General features: G+C 39.5%; 2 long non-coding RNA genes across 2 annotated transcripts in view; one reads left to right on the forward strand and one right to left on the reverse strand.

Annotated features, from left to right (window-relative positions):
* Positions 1 to 363: 363 nt before the first annotated feature.
* On the reverse strand, positions 364 to 4,113 carry LOC126276175 (uncharacterized). The gene is made up of 2 exons (XR_007550604.1): positions 3,695 to 4,113; positions 364 to 770 (listed from the first exon to the last, which is right to left on the reverse strand). It is a non-coding gene; the product is annotated as an uncharacterized LOC126276175 (long non-coding RNA).
* A 356-nt stretch (positions 4,114 to 4,469) lies between these two features.
* Positions 4,470 to 20,931, forward strand: part of LOC126276186 (uncharacterized) — a 108,014-nt gene continuing 91,552 nt past the window's right edge. Inside the window, exon 1 of the long non-coding RNA XR_007550605.1 lies at positions 4,470 to 4,549. This is a non-coding gene — a long non-coding RNA (uncharacterized LOC126276186). The remainder of the gene's footprint in view (positions 4,550 to 20,931) is intronic.

Consider the following 20,931-nt stretch of genomic DNA (forward strand, 5'->3'; position numbering starts at 1 on the left):
TGAAATGTGTGGAATGTTATTGTTGTGGATTAGACTTACCACTCACTATCTAACCGTTTGTTCTTTTTCCAACGTCTATCTAACATATTTACAACGTATCGTAGTCGGTGGAATCCATCGCATTAGGTGTTTTGTTTACTTTTGAGTAAGCGTGTAGCTCACATATGCTTCTGTTTAGTAATTGGAGTGATGCATTGTTACTCATAATAACTACTTAACACAGAAAGCAGTAAATTTCATTTGTTAAACGTTACGTGGGAAATGTAAATGAAAGCGTCTTAGAGCTAAATGCATCATCTTTCTAGTGATTTTCAGACATTTTCACAGTGCGGAAGGGATTTTTTTTTACAGAATTGGAAATAGTTTATAATAGAAAATGTTTTATTACAACAACAAAAATGAACAAACACAGCTCATAAATAAAAGTATGGTAGATGATGCAAAAACGAGATGCAATTCATCGATTTGCAGTAACAAACCGTGAATGAAACTCGCTATGAAATAGAACAGGAAATACCACATTTTGATCATCACGTGAGAAATGTGAATGAAAGCAACTGCGAGTTAGCTGCTCTGTAAATACTAAGAGGTAAAACGATGAAGCGAAGTCTCTGTTTGCTTCTGGACTTGAAAGACTGGTGGAGAGTGAGGTGTTCACGAGGCAGTCCTGAGGTGTCCATAGTCCGCTACGGAGCAGTCCGATGTCTTGGCCCCGTACCTGCTACGTGCTGCAGTCGGATGCGTGCTGCAGCCCGGGTTGCGTCCAGCCCCTGCAACACACAGCAGGTGGTTGTAAGAAAACAAGTGCAGCACAACATTGCCAAAACGCTCTCCTCTGGGTCTCTGTAGCCAACAAACTACATGGTTTTGCGAGACCAGATGCAAGTTAGGGAGAGTTAGAACTAACAACGTCTTTATGTTGACCGGAACAAATATCATATGTCCTATACGAAATTATTGCAACCCAGCAGTGTCAGTGGGAAAATGTCATCTTTTTACTGTAATGCTTTCCTCGAACCTCTTTCCAACAATGTTTTAATTACACTTCTTTCAATTTTTTAGTTCCTCTCTACATGTGTGGTTGGACAAAGAGGTCAAATTCTATTTCAATTGACCCATCGGAAAGAATCAGTAAATCTAAGATCTGAAAGCTAATACAGTATATCTCTCTAATCTTAGTTCTCCAATATTGACATTCATTTTACTGAATGTGCTTGCCTTCATTTTGATATAGCTTGCAGTATGCTCCTGCTTTCGGATTTGATGAGTCTTGCCATATCAACACGATCCCACGCATAGCCAGAGGTCACTACATTGTAAGCAAACGAATTCGATAGCAGAATATTTGCTTTGTTTGTTGCTTTCCTGCCTAATCCAGTTCCCAACACCGCAGAACGTAGACAAATGTACCACAACACGGAACATACAGAATGCTGTAACCAAAAACGAACAATACTGGGGACGTTTTTCATTTATTTTAGGTTTCCGAAATTGTGTCGTTTCATAACTATACATGATCACTAGAGAAAGCAATCAGCTGATTCGAGACAGCACTCAGTTTCAATATCCGTCCCATCAGAAATTTGTGAAATGCAACGAAACCATCGACGTGACATAAAACTATGAGAACTTTTAGTTCCTTGTAGAAGGAAATCTCGCGCAACACGAAGATTCTCGCATTTGTTATTTCGCTGTCTATACTGATATATTTCTGTTTCCATCCAGTTTGTCACGAGACAACCAGAATTTATTTGTGCAGCGTAAAATCTTTACTATACTTGGCCCATTTATCGCAGGGAAATATGAACAGACTTTGCCCATGTTACCTCTGAGGTTGCAAAATGAAGGAATATTTAACCAATGGAACTTATCTATGTGAAGTTTAACACTTTTCACATACATAAAGGTAACTATAAACATTAAATTCCTTAGAAGCTATTCGATTATCGTCCTTCTGGTCCAGTGACCAGAATATGGAAAGGTCATGACAGAACTTAGGAAGATAGCATCTTATAATTGTGAGGGAAACACCGTACCCAGTTACAAATTCAAGGAATGAATTGTTCATTTAGCTGTAGCTAGTCTCGATTAAAATCCACCCTCAGTGGATGGGTTACATTCCTTTTGCAGATTACATATTACTTTTTGTTAAGAGAAAGAGCACCTTTTCCTTAAAACAATACGGCGCACAATAGCCTTCTACGCACAATATTCATTCGCCAAAGAGAACTCAATCTGTGTGGTTACAATGTTTTGCTCATCATCATACATCGCAAGACTCACGGAGTCCTCCAGACTCCACGAATAATATTAACTCTTTGATTGTTTAACTGAATTTTTCTGTTTCATAATGAGTCATTGTTGAAGCCCTTGGCTATGTACAGTCATGATACACCGAATGGCTCTGAGCACTATGGGACTTAACATCTATGGTCATCAGTCCCCCAGAACTTACAACTACTTAAACCTGACTAACCGAACGACATCACATAACACCCAGTCATCAAGAGGCAGAGAAAATCCCTGACCCCGCCAGGAAACGAACCCGAGAACCCGGGCGCGGGAAGCGAGAACGCTACCGCACGACCACGAGCTGCGGACAATGATACTCGCTATATTACTCACTCTTTTACTAACAATTAAAAAATGTCGCGTTTTGTTACAGGATCACTGAATCATCAGATGGCTAAACAATTTGTTTACGTTATTTTAAAAAATACTCGTCTTTTACTGCAAAGTAAAATATGATGTGATGCTTCCGAAACGCGACATGGCAGTGTCACTTCGTAATAAGACAGAGATTATGAAAATATTGTGTGTCTCTTTCGAAAATAGACTTTCAATTCCTACAAAACTAAAACTGGTCTCCTTCCGAACAGGTCTCGGAAGAACGAGCGGTACCGACCCATAGGCGTGTCATCCTCAGCCGATAGGCGTTATTGGATGTATGGAAGGGCATTTGGTTAGCACACCGTTCTCTTGGCCGTCTGACCGCTGTCAGTTTTCGTGACCGTAGCAACTACTTCCGCTCCTCAATTGGCTTCAAAATGTACAAATGTGTGTGAAATCTTACGGGACTTAACTGCCAAGATCATCAGTCCCTAAACATACACACTACTTAACCTAAATTATCCTAAGGACAAACACACATACCAATGCCCGAGTGAGGACTCGAACCTCCACCGGGACCAGCCGCACAGTCCATGACTGTAGCGCCTAAGACCGCACGGCTAATCCCACGCGGCCCCTCAATTGGCCTCACAAGGTAAAAGTAAAAGCCAACAGCGCTCGACAGACTCAGACGGTCCCCCATCCAAGTGCTAAACAAGCCGTACAGCACTTAACTTCAGCGACATGACGGGAAACTATGTTCGCAATGCGGCAAGGCTGTTGGCACCTCCACAGCTGTACTTCGTTTAATTTTAGCTTTTTATTTTTTCTTTCTTTGCGACGAATTTCGAAGTTGCAATCCTATTTTCGTGCAGTCATTAGAACCAACAGCCAAGCAGACAGGCTAGAATGCGGCGTCACCAGAAGTTACTGCCGAATTCCAGCTTGAAGGCTTGGCTGATCGCAGACATGACTGCACGAGAATGGAAGTGCGACTCCGAAACTAGGGTGCGAAAAAAAGCTATAGGATGTCTATTTAGGAAACAAATGCCCTATCAGTTACGGAGATACTAAAAGTACTCACCTCAGAGAAAGTGGACGGCGTTCGGACTCAGGACGTCTCCGGCGAGGCGTCGCGGCGGCGTGGCCGTTGCGGCGTCGGCGTCTTCGCGGCTAACGGTGAGAACGCGGCCGTACTTGACGAGCTTCGCGCCCTTCTGGCTGTCGCTGGTTCGCCAGTAGATGCGCTGCACGGCTCCGCGGCCCGCGATGTACCTGGATGCCGACCCAATCAGCATGGTGCTGTGTGTGTGGTGCTCACTGTATGCCTCGGTGACACTGGACCGTTCGTACGGCGGCCGCCCAAAGTGGCATGGAAGTTCGACGGAGAGCTGAGCTGAGCTGTTCGTGGCGACGACTCGCTGGGCCGCTGAATATATAGCGCCCCCTCCAACAGCCGGCGGAGACCCTCCGCTCGCTGGCGCGCAGACCGGTTGCCGCCAGATAGGACCCAAAGTGCGTCATCCCCGGAGGAATCTTTGTACCCGACGCGGTTAGCCGTAGGCCGCGGGACCTCGGCGCCGAGGGGCAGCGATAAAGTAAAACGCATTTCGGTTGGCAAGGAGCTCTTGATAGGGGGGTCACGGCTATGACGTCGGTGAAAAAAAGTGAGGAAAACATTTCTTACAATTCGGTGGAGGTTCACCTTGACACTCAGGCTCCTCGTATTGGAAGCGGACGAGCAGGATACTATCACGTGCACTCCGTCGGACCACCAACGCAAGCTGAGTGAATGACACAGTGGAAAATTTTTAAACTCGTGGTGGCATTTTCCCAGCGTTACTCTCTTAGCGAGCGGAGATTATATGTAACGCCTCATATTATGAGGCACTTTCCAAGCTTTATCTTCTGCGGTACAAACGATCATCACTGCAAAATGGTGAGTAACTTTCCCAGCTCTTTATGGGGTCACAGGTCTTAAGAAAAATTTATGAGCACTAAAGTAACCAATCATTGTCTTATTTTTGTAAATTTTCCTCACAATTGGAATCTGTAGGGCTAAGGATCACATTGTCAGATATCTTACATACATCAAGTGGCACCAAGGTCATTTCCTTGTCAAGCCACTCCCCTCCCGTAACCCAGGTTTATTGACGTACATCTCAGGCACTGAAATGAAATGTCAATAAGCATGTATGTACATCTCGATCATTACGATAAACACACGTTGATCGTACCTGCGCTGACGCAGTCAATGCCGCTGCCAGTTTTTCCTACATTCAAGTCATTTCATCAACTCCATTATTTGTCTGTGGCCTGTATGTGAACCACATATTTCCTTTTTTTCCACAGTTGAAAGATATTTAGCATTTCTTCCTTGATTTTTCACTCCCTTCAGACTTCGAAATGTAGTGAGTGATTCTGATGTTTCTTTCTCCTTACGTTATATCGCTGAAATCTCACCACTGTCATATGTGCAGAGTATTTGTATAGTCCATTCCTTTATTTTAGGTGTGTTGTTTGAGCTGCTGCTACACTTACAAACTTTCGTCTGCAGTATTACTATCATGTGATTCACACATTGTTTGATGTTACTTAGTGAACTTTCTTTATTATTGTCCAATTTCGCATGGCTGGGTGCTGCATCTTTCTTTCATTTTTGTTTTCGATTTAGTACTGCTGTATAAAATGACACATTTCCTTAGTTCTATGAAGTCCATACGTTTATGTAATTGTGTACAAAGTGCTCTCAAAAATAAATCGACTGCTCTTATTACTAGCAACAATATTTACAACCAGACTTCCTGTCACCTTTAGTCTCCTGTCTGAAAGTATAATCACAGACTGATTTCCAGAACAGTACAGTTTAAACTTCTGCCATAACCAGTGGGTCTCCGCCGGCTGTTGGAGGGGGCGCTATATATTCAGCGGCCCAGCGAGTCGTCGCCACGAACAGCTCAGCTCAGCTCTCCGTCGAACTTCCATGCCACTTTGGGCGGCCGCCGTACGACCAGTTCCTTTTAAATCAGTCGTAACAAACACGATACTTAGATTCCTTGGTTAGGTTCCACTGTCTTATGAAATGGCTTGAAAGACATTGCTTCCAGCAATAACGTATGGTTTTATTTAATCTATCAAATGCGGCAGTATTGCCGTTTTCAAGTGGATAAGTCCATGAATACGTGTTATTTCCCATTCAAGCAACAACCAGAATTCAAAAATTTTGGTAACATTTTCGGAGGCAAGGATCTTGTAATCTACATAAAATTAGTGAATAAACAGTCTAGATCGCGATAGTACTTTTAAAATGACTGGTTTCGGCCTATAGTTATGTTATCTTCAGCTGATGGTGCTGAAAATCGCTCAGGTATAGACCGAAAGAGATCATTTTAATAAACTACCATCGCGGTCTAGTTTTTTTTTCATTGATTTTATAAAAGCCTTAATATTTAAATGCACAATGTATCACACAATATTGTGAGCACGCCAAATTACAAAATAACAATTACCACACAGTCGGAAAACAAATAAGCTTGAGTCCTGCAAAACTGGGCAGTCATGTTCTCAATCGTAATGGCGAATAAACAGTTTTTTTGTTCTTCTTTCACTCTTGTGTAGAATACAGTCAAAGTACTGTTTGTATTAAAATGGACATATAGCCTAAATATGCTGATAGTGGTTTAAAGAAATGTAAAATCACCGTCTCGGCGGAAATGATGTCGTCTTCAAAAATCATGACACTATTTATTGTACTGTGACCACATGTTGAAATTATGTGCATATTGTATCAGTGGGCCTAGACCTATTTTATTATGGTAGTCTATTTCAGTAGATTGCTTCTGTTAAATGTGTAATGGAACAAATCTGTCGACATCATGGTCCAGCTTTTGCGCCCTTTTTTGTGATATAGACAGTTTAAACTAGAGAACTGCTACAAGTTAATTAAAGCTAAAGACACAATAATTCCAAACAGGAAGAATAAGTGATACATTTCATACTAAAATAACATTTTTACGAGCAACTGATTGCGGTCGCAAATATCTGGAGCTGTAAACAGCTGAACAGCCTCATTGCTATGTCCTCAATAGGTGTCGTTGGCAGTGCTGAGGCGTGACGCTGTGGAGTTGCTTTGCGATCACGTGACTCTGACCGCATCGGCCTTTGCACAGGACACGGAGAAGATATCCACCCAAACAGTCGTGACTGGAGCAAGGCACGTGCAACATCGAGCAGTGACACGTGACACGGATTCAGATAAAAAATAGTTCGTCTTTCGCACAACTGATGCTCAAAAAAAGAACACAAGTAACAATTTAGACCACCAGTTTCGTCTGACGTTGCTATCTAGGTCACGTAATGACGAAGAAAAATTCCACTAGTCAATAAAATTTAACATTTTATCTGTGGTGTTGATGAAGACAACTAATCTCTTTTCCAGGGATAGGGAACACAAAAATGTCCATGAAGATTCATTTCAATCGCTGATTCCTTTCTCATACTGCAACTCTTCCCTCAAGTATTACCACCCTTCTCAAATCATAAAACACAACCAAAAAATCATTATGCACTTTTTAAAGAATTATAAACTGTCCACATAAGTGAGTATCTATTTCTGCGTAGTGCTTCTGTACTATCCTGTCAGTCAAACGATGGAGCCATATCAACCAATCATTTAAACTTTATTTTATGAAATCCATTGAATAAGAAGTATTTGTTAGTAACTACATTTCAAAACAGATTAGTGTTTGATTACTTTTCTTTAACTGTTTTTATCATCAATAATCTAAAAGAACTTTATTTGTTGCCATTTAACATTAGGTACTATTATGAGCTGTCATCAACAACTACGTGATCTGTTGTACATTACCGCTTCTTAACACCGCATGATCCACTTACGGCCGGCCGAAGTGGCCGAGCGGTTCTAGGCGCTTCAGTCTGGAACTACGCCACCGCTACGGACGCAGGTTCGAATCCTGCCTCGGACATGGATGTGTATGATGTCCTTAGGTTAGTTAGGTTTAAGTAGTTCTAAGTTCTAGCGGACTGATGACCTCAGAAGTTAAGTCCCATAGTGTTCAGAGCCATTTGAACCATTTTTTAATCACTTACGTAATCAGATGTTGACTCTGTCTACATTGTATACACACACACCCCAGAGAAATAGCTGTTCGTAGTAACTTCTTTCAAATGACTGTCTTGCAGACGTGAAGAATCAGAATGTGGTGCAACTCTGTCACTAGTAGAGTAACGTTATCAGTTACTTTCAGGTCACAAAACCAACGACTGAACTAATCTGAGTTAACATAGATTTCTTTACTCTGTTCAATCGTTGATACACTATGAAAAACCTACCTGTATGAAAAGTAATCAAGATCGCATTATATTAGGATTTTGCGACGCTCCTTCTTTGTGAGAGAAGTAATTACTGATTAGTATTAAGTGGAGTCTCTGCTGTTTTGATGTGTTTCCTTCATTCATATCGAACCGACCTGGTGGAAATAAGTTATCATTATGGAGAAAGAAGGTCGTTAGCCTTAATCGCCGTCATTTGCGAATATGCCTTTACTGTTTTCGGCTCCATTAACCCCATAAATCAGTCAATACTTGAATGAAAAGCTTGTCTGAAATCGCTGTGCCTGATCCTGTTGGGAAAAGAAGGAACATGAGAGTGTAACATCCCGTTGACTACTAGGTAATTTGAAACAGAGCACAAATTCTGAAATCCGGCTTGTTCTTTCCATAGGAAACAATCCGGAAATCATCTTGATAGATTTAGGAAAATGTAAGTTGGGTTAACCTGATAGTTATTCGCATCACACTCCTTCCACATAAGAACTGAGCTCATTGGTCACTGCGCCACCTTGCTCTTTGGAGAGAACCCGGACTGTGGAATGACAGTCGAAAAGCAACAGCACCATGGATCGTGCTCAACACTGACCATATCTCGCTTAAATGGCGAACGGAGAGGGTAGGGGAAAGCGCAATTCTACTTCCCGTATGTTAACATAATGCCTCCAAACTTCTACCTTTCCATTCATTACGTCTTGAAATTGTTAGTGACTTTTCGAATCACTGATGCAGACGTTTGCTTACACAGCACAGTAATAAGTAATTTTAACAAACTCGAACTAACTTTTAATGGTTACTGGGAAAATAGGCACTGAATTTCGTGCCGATCGCATAAAGGAGAGTTGTATTAGTTGTTCTGTGTGGTACAAAGAAGCACTCACACAGTTACCTCGGTAATGTATAGCAAACGTTGCGTCAGCCTGGTATCATAGACCACCACATTTTCTTCATAATATACGTAATTCAAACTGGCTTATCACTTATTTTTTATTTCACCGAGAGTTGTGATGTGTTATACCGAACCGCTTTGTTGTGTGTGCTGTGTGTATTACACAGTGCGATACAGATAAGGTTTCCCAAACTGTGTTCCGCGGGAAGTGAATAAGCGCTCTGCAAAAAACTGTTAGTAACACAGCGATTTTTTTCTACGTATTGACCATATTATAATTTTTTAATTCTATTATGATTTCTGTGTTATTAATTATGATTTAAAATTGAATTAAAAAAAAGTTTTTCTCATATTTTACAAATTGTATTAGCCTTCAAAATAAAACAAGATTCTAGATTCTCAAAGTGTCCCATCAGAGGGAATGTTTATGAATCCTGATCTATATGGAATATTCGGGTACGGATGACTGTGAACGAATTTTGGAATTTAGTTTCCGATCTTTCGTTCTTTTTTTATCGTGTGCGTTTGTACACATATATATGGGAAATGGTAATCTCTTCGAGTAACCCACTTAACGCAATGAAGTCAGCGGTACGTTCACAGCGTGAAGGTTTTTCGGCCTTCTCATTTAGACAACTTCAGGCTTTTAATGAACAACAGCATTTATTAAACAGCGCCAATAGTTAATCAATAAACCTTGGTTTGTTTATTGCAGCCATTCTGAACTTAGATAAGCTGTAATATGTCTCAGATCAGGTCAATGTAGTTTGGTTTTTTCCTAGGGAATCGTAATATTGTGATGTGCCTCGTATTCCCATTTTAAAAAAACTTCAAGCAGCATATCTAAGACGTGGGAGAATAACTGCTTGGTAACTTACACGAATATTATCGTACTCCTTTCATTACGGCATTGACCAATAATCTGTTTCAGGGAGTCTCCTTCTGTAGAAAGAACTCGTGATCTTCTCAAAACAAACAGAATTTTTTTCTGTACCAGTACTCAATATTCGTCGATAACTCGTTTATAGAAAACAGAGGAAATTTGAATATAAGAAAAATGTTTGTAGATTAATTGCTACATGGAAAACCGACATCCGGCGCATATCAACGAAATCCCTGAGTTAAGACTCAAAACGTACACGGAGGTTACGTCAACGTTATTACTTGTAGCATCGAAGATACCTGATAACGTTTTCTCGAGCTTCCGGCCGTGTTAACTAGGTTTCTTTTTACACAAAGTATACGCTGGCATCCAGGCAAACGGCTGCTTGCATATGTGCCGCGCCACAGACGCTGGCCAGTGACGCACGATTACCGAAAAGTCGGGTGTATAGAAAAAGTTTTCAGCGTCAAAAGAAAAAAAATCATAATTTTAAAAAGATAAATAAAATCAAAATTATATGGGGTTATGAGTCTTGTTACTACCTTTAAACTTACAGTTAGTTTTGAGGCCTACCTCATTATTTTATAACATATAAAAATAAAAGCTTGATGTTTCTATTCACCCCGCAGATGTGGGTGAATAAAAACAGCAGTATTAACTTTTTCTTGTTTCTGTTTATTGGGCCTTCGGGTGAATTAGGACAAATCAAAATTTGTTTTGGCTTTGAAAGAATAAGAAAAAATTTGTCTGGTTCAGAAAGTTTTCTTCAGTACAAAACTAAAAATATTCCATGAGTTGTGATTTTTTAATTCTGTTTTCCAAATAACTACTTGTGGCATAAACTGATGAATTTTATTTGTTTGTTAATACATTAACTCGCAGACAGCATCTTTAAAAATCTACCAATCGTAAGTACCTACCCAGAAGTAATAGAGAGCTTTCGAACAACACCTTCTTTACTAAGAAACGTCTACTGACCTATTAAAGTAAACGTGTTTAATCAGTCTCTTTTTTTTTCGAAAAACAAACACCAACTTAATATTTACCTTCTGAATAAAATATTTTACATGAATACGGCCTAAATGACTGCTTTGTTTTCCACATGCTTTAATCAGAGCCTAATCTCCTGTGTTGAGAACAATGCCAATACTTCCGTCAAATTCTAGGTCTTCTTTGAAGAAACACTTACGATTGATGACTGTTTCTATTCAGTCCACAAACTTTGGAAACATAACTCTGCGCTTTCAATTAGCCGAAAAACAAGTCAGACTAAAGTATACTTTTAGAATTAACTTTTGTTAATAAAGCGGAATTGCAAATTACTTAAAACAAGACAATTTATATCGGGAATTACAGATAAACATCGAAGTAAGCTATAATTCTCTAAGCCTCAAATACATCTGTAGCTTACAACATGTCCTGTACAACGTTACAATTTACAAATTACAAACGTTATCATCGTCTACCCTATCTGGTAGCACACTACAAACAGCGGAAATAATTCTTTCGTAAATTTTTGCAAAAAAATATCTCTGAATTGAATAACAAGGCTGCAGGTTCATCTTTCTACCGTGATTAATCTGAATACATATCGTATCAAGCAACTGCCATTACGGATAAGACAATACACGGCACACTGTGAATTGTTTAAAAGTCCTTTCAATTAGGTAATACTCAAACTCTTTTACTTTTCATAATGAACCTTTCGAAACGGGAAGAAACGTAATGAGAAGATAGCACGGCCACATAACATTTAACACAACTATCATTTATTGCTTTAAATGTAACTCACATCTATTTTTCTTTTATAAATGATAACTGTGAGCTCCCAAGAACAGAAGGAAAGTGGGTGTTGAAAATGTCCGTAATTTCATTTATAATATTTTTCAGTGACCAGCGAGTCATGTAAAATGTGACAGAGATTCATATTTCCTGCCTTAAGCTCCTACGCACTTTTACATTCTCTCTGGCCAAAACCAGAGGCAACTCGAATTACTAACATTTCTTAATATAGAAAATTGAGCACCACATCCGATGTTCGTCACAAACCAAATGAAAAGTCAACCGACAGTGTTGTCAACTTTGAAATTCGTAATTCAGAGTTAGACTGGTCTGTGCCAACATAGACAAACAAATATCTGAATGATATCCGCACGACAGGATGCAACAGCACCTTTTTGGAAGTTTTCTTTCTACTCACGCCAGTGTTTCTCTTCACTCCATTGGAGGACATTCATTCTTGGCTTCTATGAGGCCTGTGGTAGTAAGCAAAGGCATCAGGCAGCTGTAGACTACGAGAAAATTATTGCAGACCACCTACCACCGGGTTGCACCCTGCGTCCAGAATCCACAGAACCATCAATGACTTGTCGAACCTATGTCACGCAGAAACGCTGCTGTATTGTTTTCCGAAGGTGGAAAACACGTTACTGAGGAGGTGGCCGTAATGTTTTGTTTCTTCATTGTATATATCTCGAGTAAAATATCTTTGTGATTCCTAGTTTGTAGATGCGGCTTGGGGGCCTTACAGAGCATCACTGTCTTTTAGTTTTACATGCCTTCTAGTTTAATCTCTCTTATTTGAAAAATAAATACAATTTCAGTCAGAAGATGAGTGCTGTGTGAAAGACATCTCTGATGTGATTACAGTATCCGAAAAATTACTTAATGTTGAATCACTGGACGAAGACTTTACTCTGATCGTAAATATTAACTACTACAAAAGGTGAATTTACTAATCAATGGGAGGAGGAATCTTCATTATGTTTTATCGATGTGGCTGGATGTCAAAGTACAGACGTCAAGCTGTTAGCACCGGTAAGGTAATCATCTTGACTAATTACTTCGTGGGCAACAAATATGGACGGTTACACATTTTTTAATTAGATTACATGTTTCGATCACTCTGGATCATCTTCAGATCTAAGTAGTTGCTTCAGCAACCCGTCTTGTCTACTCCGAAACACATATCAGAGTACTGTACTCTGGTAAGTGCCCTGCCGGAGTGGCCAAGCGGTTCTAGGCGCTACAGTCTGGAACCGCGCGACCGCTACGGTCGCAGGTTCGAATCCTGCCTCGGGCATGGATGTGTGTGATGTCCTTAGGTTAGTTAGGTTTAAGTGGTTCTAAGTTCTAGCGGACTGATGACCACAGATGTTAAGTCCCATAGTGCTCAGAGCCATTTGAACCTTTTTTTTTTTGCTACTTCTGAGACAGTACTTTGCTTCGCTGCGCAAACAACTTTGAGCTTAAACTCCCAGTTTCTCCTGCTGCTTTTAATTTAACAACTACAAATTTCACAACCTTCCGATGTGAGGGCAGGTTACTTGCAAAAGAAATTAAAAAGTAACATACTGAAAATAGTATTGTTAGAGGATTGCGATGAAAAACAGAAGACCGAAGAACTAAAAATCAGGGCACTATTTTCTTACTGAGGAACGAAGGAGAATATTCATGTGTAGATTTTACTGTAAACAAAAAATTTGAAACAATATTTCAGATATTGCTGGAATCTCAAACACAATGCAAATATTTTTAATAAATAAAAGATATACCATGGAAATCATTCAAACCGTTAACTTCCTGACGAGGAGGTAGGAGACCTGAACAATGAGTTAGGGAAATTGATTAATGGTAGTAAATCTCACTGCAAGATTATAAGACAGGGTTTTATTGCGAAAGTAGAACAGAACTAAAGAAGGATTCATCAGCGCCCGTCGTCGGATCTGACGCTAGAAATGACAGATCTCATACCTTAGACGTTTTGCGCGTAATATTTTCCGGTAGAAAACAATTACATAATAAAATTATCAGATACTGAATGGAATTAAATATGGCATACACCACATTTATCAAACAACGTCACTGCGAAATATGTGAATAATAACTTACGGGAAGGCAGCCTGATGACGTCGTCGACAACCACCGATAATTTTACAGGGGCATACTCTCTCATTTTCAAGATTCAAATGGTTCAAATGGCTCGAAGCACTATGGGACTTAACATCTGAGGTCATCAGTGCCCTAGACTTAGAAACTACTTGAACCTAACTAACCTAAGAACATCACACACATCCACGCCCGAGGCAGGATTCGAACCTGCGACCGTAGCAGCAGCGCGGTTCCGGACTGAAGCGTCTAGAACCGCTCGGTCACAGGGGCCAGCTCATTTTTAAGTGAAAATTGCAGCGAGTAAGCAAGGAAGCCGAAAACTTCTGTTTCCAAATAATTTCCGGAAAGATAGTAGACACGCGCGCGCGCTGCAAACACGATGTCAGAAACCACCGCCAGTGAAAATTAGTAACCAACGGGTGAGGTAGCATTAACTCTGTGCCTTTGTTTTTTGATAAGGGAGAGAGGAGAATTCCATCAGGATTTGAGCAAAAGCACCGATCACTAAACCTCGACGGGGAGGAAATGTATCGTTGCTTGCAGTGTGCATAGTCGTTTTTGTTGAGGTGTCGTGTCCAAGATACTGTTCCAACGTTTCCGAAACGTGCACCATGTTAGTCCTCCTGCCACAAATCGCATCAAGCCACGCTCTGGCTTAGCTCTTGTTCGTGGAAGGATCCATTACACTCAACAGTTAGATTTTGTTTCCAAAGAATTGTTTCGGTTCTATTTCCGCTTCAAAAATTTCTATTTTTTCTTGGGACTGGCAGGACGGCTCTACATGGTCATAGTCTGACTGGGATTTTCAATCCGTTATTTCCTGGAATTTGGCCATGTTTGAAAGTTTCTGTAGCTGGGATTCTAATACTAGTTCTTGACGTTCTGTGGTAAATCTCGCGGAGAAAGCTTTTGACGACGCAGCTTTGTCTGTGCTAGGGAAAGGTTTAAATTTTGCACCGGCTCCCAAGTGTTTGCCAGTGATTGATTTTATTAGTTCTGTTGAACTGGCTATTTTTAAAGTACCTCCTGATGTTGCAGAGGAGGCTAGGAGTGTGGCATGTCGTGTGTTGACTGGAGCACGTCCACCCAAGACTAGTATCACAGTGGCTGGGAGGGTTGTTTTACGTTCACTTAGAGTTGATCCGGATATTGTTATTTTACTGGCGAACAAGGGCAACGCTAGAGTAGTTTTGGATTGGGTGAATTACGTTCAAAAGAAACAGTGTTTAGTATCTAATTCAGTGTATCGCAGGGTCGGTGCTGGCTCAATTAAAAAAAAAAAAAAGTTGAGAGAAAGATTAACAGCCTCCGGAAGAAAAGTTTCTTGTCTTGGGAGACTATCAAGAGTCTCAATTCTTACTGTGCTGCTCCCTCTGGGTTATATGGCCTCCCTAAAATCCACAAGGGGGGTGTTCTTCTTCGCCGGCCAGAGTGGCCTTGCGGTTCTAGGCGCTACAGTCTGGAACCGAGCGACCGCTACGATCGCAGGTTCGAATCCTGCCTCGGGCATGGATGTGTGTGATGTCCTTAGGTCAGTTAGGTTAAAGTAGTTCTAACTTCTAAGCGACTGATGACGTCAGAAGTTAAGTCGCATAGTTCTCAGAGCCATTTGTTCTTCTTCGCCCGGTTGTGAGTAAACATTTATGCTTCAACACATTGTGTAACAAAACACCTCGCTACTCTTTTGAGCCCTGTAGTCGGTTGGTATGAGCATCACATTAAGAACCAGGCGGATTCCTTACATTAATGCGTTTGAATGACTCTAATATTTTTGTGAGTTTTGACTTGATCCCTCTCTTCACTCTTGTTCCTCTGTCAGATTCGTTACGGTTGACAGAGTTTAGACTTGATGCTTAATTAATGAACCTATTTCGACATTAGTTGCTTCTATTTACTTTTTATTCAGTACCCGTAACTGTGAGAAAACAGATGAAGTTACGATGAGAAGCCAGTTGTCACCTGTTATTAACAATTTCTTTAGGGGAGACTTCGACGAATGTGCCGTGGAATCCGCGGCTTCGAAACCAAGTATTTTTCAGGTAACTGACGGGCACTTCTGTTGTTTGGCCTCATTGTAGTGAGAATTTCGAAGACATTTTAGAGCACCTGAATTCAATCCACTCGAATTTTCGTTTCACTGTGAGTGTGGAAAAGGATGGCTGCCTTCCCTTCCTTGATGTGTTAGTAAGGAGAAAGATTGCTGGTACGTTGGGACATGTTGTATATAGGAACGCCACTCACACTGACTTGGACCTACAGGCTGACATTTGTCACCAACTGACTCAGTGTAAATGGATACTTCGTACTCTGGTTCATTATGCCCATGACATCTCAGACCACTGAATTAAACCAACTTGAGGTCACCTTTCGTCAGAATGATTATAGTGAATGACAGGTCAGACGTGCGTTGCGCTATCGACCAACCATGCACCGGGCAAGTGATCATAATACCGAGGTGGCGTCAAAGTCTACGGCGTACTAGCTTTGTGCATGGGGAATTTCCAGTGGGATTGGTCATATTCTTTGGAAATATGATGTGAAATGTGCTTTTTGACCACCATCCAACTAGAGTACGTCTTGGTTTCGTAAATGATGATCCTGGTTTGCGCAAAGAACGTATTTATCGTATTCCTTGCAGTTGTCGCATGTCATATACTGTCAGACTGCCAGTAATATGGAGGACGGTGTACTGAACATAAGCATCATTCATTCTTACAACAGCCGAACAAATATGCTATTGCAGAACATTGTCTTGGCACCTGTATTCCTATGGAATATAACAACACGGAGATTCTGGCATGCACTTTCAGCTACGGGGACAGTATTATTAAGGATGCAGTGGAAGTTAAATTAGTAAGTAATCTTATAAATAGAGATGGAAGTTTTTACTTAGATTCTGGTGAAATTTTGTACTCTCTCCCACGTCAAAAACAGAGGGCGGAATTAATGCTACCTCACCCAATGGTTACAGTTTTCACTATCAATAGCGTCTGAAGTCGGTCACATTTCATTGTTGCTGGCGCTCGTGTTTACAACGTGTGGAGATGTGTTTGTGTGTGTGTGTGTGTGTGTGGATGGGTGTTGGTATGTCTTTTATCTTTCCAGATATGCTCTGAGATAGAGGTTATGGGTCCCCATAGAAGGAAATGTGTTCGGTAAAGTGAAATTTGTTCTTTTACAGCTTTATAAAATTTTCTTGTTAAAGTTATTTATCCTTTATTACGTTCAACATTTGTAGATCAGATGATGACAGCAAGCTTCTTTCGAAAACTGCCATCATGAAATACATAAAATTTAGCGATCTTCGCTTCAGCAGATATTTCTTTCCATTAAACCGCCTGACCGGTCCCATCACATAAATATGTGTAATGGACATTAACTGCTTCAGCATTTCAAGTTGTCGTAGGGCAGTAAGATGCAGAGCTTAAGTTACTCAAACGAGATACACAAGCTAATCAAGTATGAAATCAAACATGTAGAATATAATAATTTATTTTATGATATGTATTATACCAAATTATACTAGTCAGCAACTTCATAATCTTTGAAAGTGAAGATAATACCAGCTCAGATGAAAGAGGCAGTCATTTAACAAAGATATTTATGCGTATAGTGTTATATGTTGAAGGTATAGAAAAAGACAGACGAAGATAAGGAATCTCAAATACAACTGAGCAGCTATTAAAGAGAAGGATAATGGCAGGAAAAAATACAAGTCACGGGAAGACTAAACAGACACATAACTTTGATAGGCATAACATTTCTTCCTTAAGATGGCATATGGCGCAGAATCTAACAACAGGGAGAACATTGGATAAGCACTAGAACAATTCTTTCATCGTTTGTGGAGCTCAAGAGAAGAATCAGCAACAAAAGTAGTTACAAAATGAAATAATGTCTTTTTGGAAGAAATGCCAGATGAGGTTTATGTAGGCATTCGCGGTATTCAGAAAAAAAAGTCTGTAGATGATGTCTTTCTTGAAGAAAAATTGGTACAAAAGTAACATGTACCGCAATAAGAAATAATATGTTTTAATGGCAAACATTCTTACCTGAAACACCTTCATTTACATCTAAAGCAAATAAATGGCATCAACGAACGACAAAAGTAGTCGTAAACTCAATTATTTTAAGACAAAACATTACAAAATTAAGACACCAAAGAAAAATTATTAAAAATTAGTAATTATTTTCTATAATTAGTCGGGTTCTTGTATTAGAGTAGTTGAGAACATCGACAGAATGAACTGCAAAAAAAAAACTAAATTACTATTGGTAAACGAAATTTATGTTTCTAAAGCAGAGAAGTTTCTATCAATGAGTACTGCTAATAATGGCAGTGAAACATGACCTTTTATTGCAAAATCCACTCAAAACACAGGTATCCTCGGCGAGTAATAAAGAGATATGTTATGGCAGAACTAGGAGATACAGGAAAACAAACAAATTAGGCACGGAGCAAACTGTGGAGGAAAACTTACTTATGACTGTATAGGAAATGTAATATAGGTCGCTAGTACTTATAGTCAGATGAGTGGACGGTAGATCGACTGAGATTGCTGGAATCCAAGAAACAAGACCGAGGCGACTGCGTAACGGAAGTTTAAGTGATAACATTAAAAACATGAAGGAACAATGTGGATGTGTGTAGCTGATGGCTGTAATACATCATCATCTGGACGAAGCCTTCTCCAAACAGTGGATTCCAGATGGTTGGTGGTGACAAATTGTGATAAGAGTGAAATGTCCCCTTAGAAAAATTAATGAATTACTGTGCTTAAACTGACACACAATATTTTTAGCGCAACGCAATCTGACTTTCAAAAATCCCTACAAAAGAATGGCCCTGACTAACATTAACCTATACGTTTCACAAAGCACTTACCTCACAAAAATCTTGGTTACTCGAACTACTGCAATACAGCGAGCGCCACTACTGCCAGCTAAATAAGAGATACAAACTACGGAAGGCACTAACTACTAATAGGGATAGTTAGGAAATGAAAGATTTTAATAGAGAACAAACAATGTATTTACCTTAATATCATCAAAAGTCATAATATATATAGCAGTTCATGACATCCAGTCTTACAAATTTCAAAACTCCGCCATTTCTCTCCCCACATCCACCACTGCTGGCGGCTCACCTCCAACTGCGCAACGCTACGCGCTGTTAACATCCAGCTGCCCAACACTACAATGACAGACAACAATGCAAACTAGCCATAGAGTGCACACAGCACAGCTAGTGATTTTCATACAGAGCGCTACGTGGCGTAACTAATAAGAAAACCTAAACAGCCTACTTACATAGCCCCCATGCTCCCCACAAAAAATTTTACAAATTGCTTTGGGCAGTGGCCAATACCGATTTGAAAAAATTTTCATAATTACAATAACAAAGAAATCAAATGCACACACTTATCGATACACTGTTGGTCAAAAGGTAAAATTTTCTCACAGTCCATAAAGACAGTCCTGATGATTCATCACAGTAAAATTGCAGTGTTTTTCTCAAAGTCTGAGCAGTAAAAGAAAATGCACTCGGAAGTAGTGGATTTCCATGCAGTCTTGAAGAAGTAGTATTGTCCTTCCAACGGAAAGACTGTGCTGACTCTTGACATGCAGACAGGTAATGGGCCACAATAGAGCAAACTCACAGCAGAGTCAGTCGAAGTTTTGAAGAATATTGGTAGGTAGGTCATCACAGAGCAGACCACTGTAGTCTTGTTAGAGATTACGGTATTGGTGGGCCACCAGAGATGCAGACACACTGTAGTCCTTGTGCATATACTATGACCAACAGAAATATGTGCAGTGAAATGAATGCTTACAAGGTACTTAATTTGATGAACTGGTGTCCATTACAATTTTATAACATGAGAATACAATTACAGAGATACGGAACATCATGAAAACATAATAATACAGATAACATTTGTAGTAATACAGACTTTACATAAGAATAGAAATAGACATATACATCAGTGTTACAGCAATTATGGCATAAGTAAATATATAAAATAATGAGAATAGTTTTCGAAAGATTAATTTCACACATGAGCATTAAAACAGAACAGAATAAATAATGTCTAAATATCTTTACAAAGTAAATAACATATTATTAATGTAAATAATATTTGAGGAAAACAGTATTTCTCATCATAGTGAATGTAGGTTAGTATTAGAAAAATTCTACAATATAAATCTTATTAGCTGAACACATAAAGGAAGGAAAAACACAAATACAGAAGGGTACGCAAACATATAGCGGAATAATACAAAAGGAAAGGACAGGGTTTGTTTTACTGCAGTATTTTGCAAACAAAACTTTCTTTACTACTTGGAGATCTCCCTTCATTCTTCATTATTTCCAAAAAGTCCTATCTATGCCTGCTTTCTGTACTTTTTCGTATAACTTCTCAATGCATTTCTTTGCAACTCATTCTCTTATATGGTCTACCCCCTCATAAGCTAACTTAAAGCTACTGAGCTCAGATGCATAAACTAAGGGACGAGGCAATGCAGCAGCACAAAACAATTAAAACAAACAGCAATGACAAAAAATGAAAATTGGCAAAGCAAGCAGCAGTATCTAAATTATCAAAGCAAATGCAATATTACAACTAATATAAGGCAATGTGCAGCAAACAAGAAAAATAAATCAGTAGTAAATCTGGCTTAACAGAGTAACACAAATTGAAATTCAGTAGCACTATGCCTGCTAAACAGCGGCAGCAAACGCTATAACTTATACCTAAACATGACAAAGCTCAAGCAGAACAATATTGCAATAAAAATGGCCATGCTTAATACCTATGTCATATCTTAACACTAGAGTGATGCATCACAATAACTTACTCTACCAAAAAAATTACCAAGTAGTTAAAAAGAAAATTATGTATGCAGTTACTGTTATTAATCCCTTCTTATTGTTCTTTCGTTTCCAAGTGCTCCTTTCTCGAAGAACATGGATCATAAAATTATTATTTAATAGATCTGTTGACAGAAAGTGTTCACATTAGATGCGTTTAATTTTATTTTTTAAAACCAATGCTGCAACACAGCTGGAAACCAGATATCAAATGAAATAAGCAACTATGAAAACCAAAGCATAAAAATATCATTCAATAGTCATGTGACATTTCATAAGTTAATAGAAATTCTTTCAACTCTCGTAGAAAGACGCTTGTCATAATCAGGTGTGCAGATGTAAGTATCTTTCCAAGTAATGAGTGTGTCGTATTTGCGATGCTTTCTACAAAGGAATGTCAATAGCGAGGATAATGGCCTCTTTTTTTCTCCACCT

The sequence above is a fragment of the Schistocerca gregaria genome, chromosome 1, assembly GCF_023897955.1.
Source record: "Schistocerca gregaria isolate iqSchGreg1 chromosome 1, iqSchGreg1.2, whole genome shotgun sequence".
Taxonomy (NCBI): domain Eukaryota; kingdom Metazoa; phylum Arthropoda; class Insecta; order Orthoptera; family Acrididae; genus Schistocerca; species Schistocerca gregaria.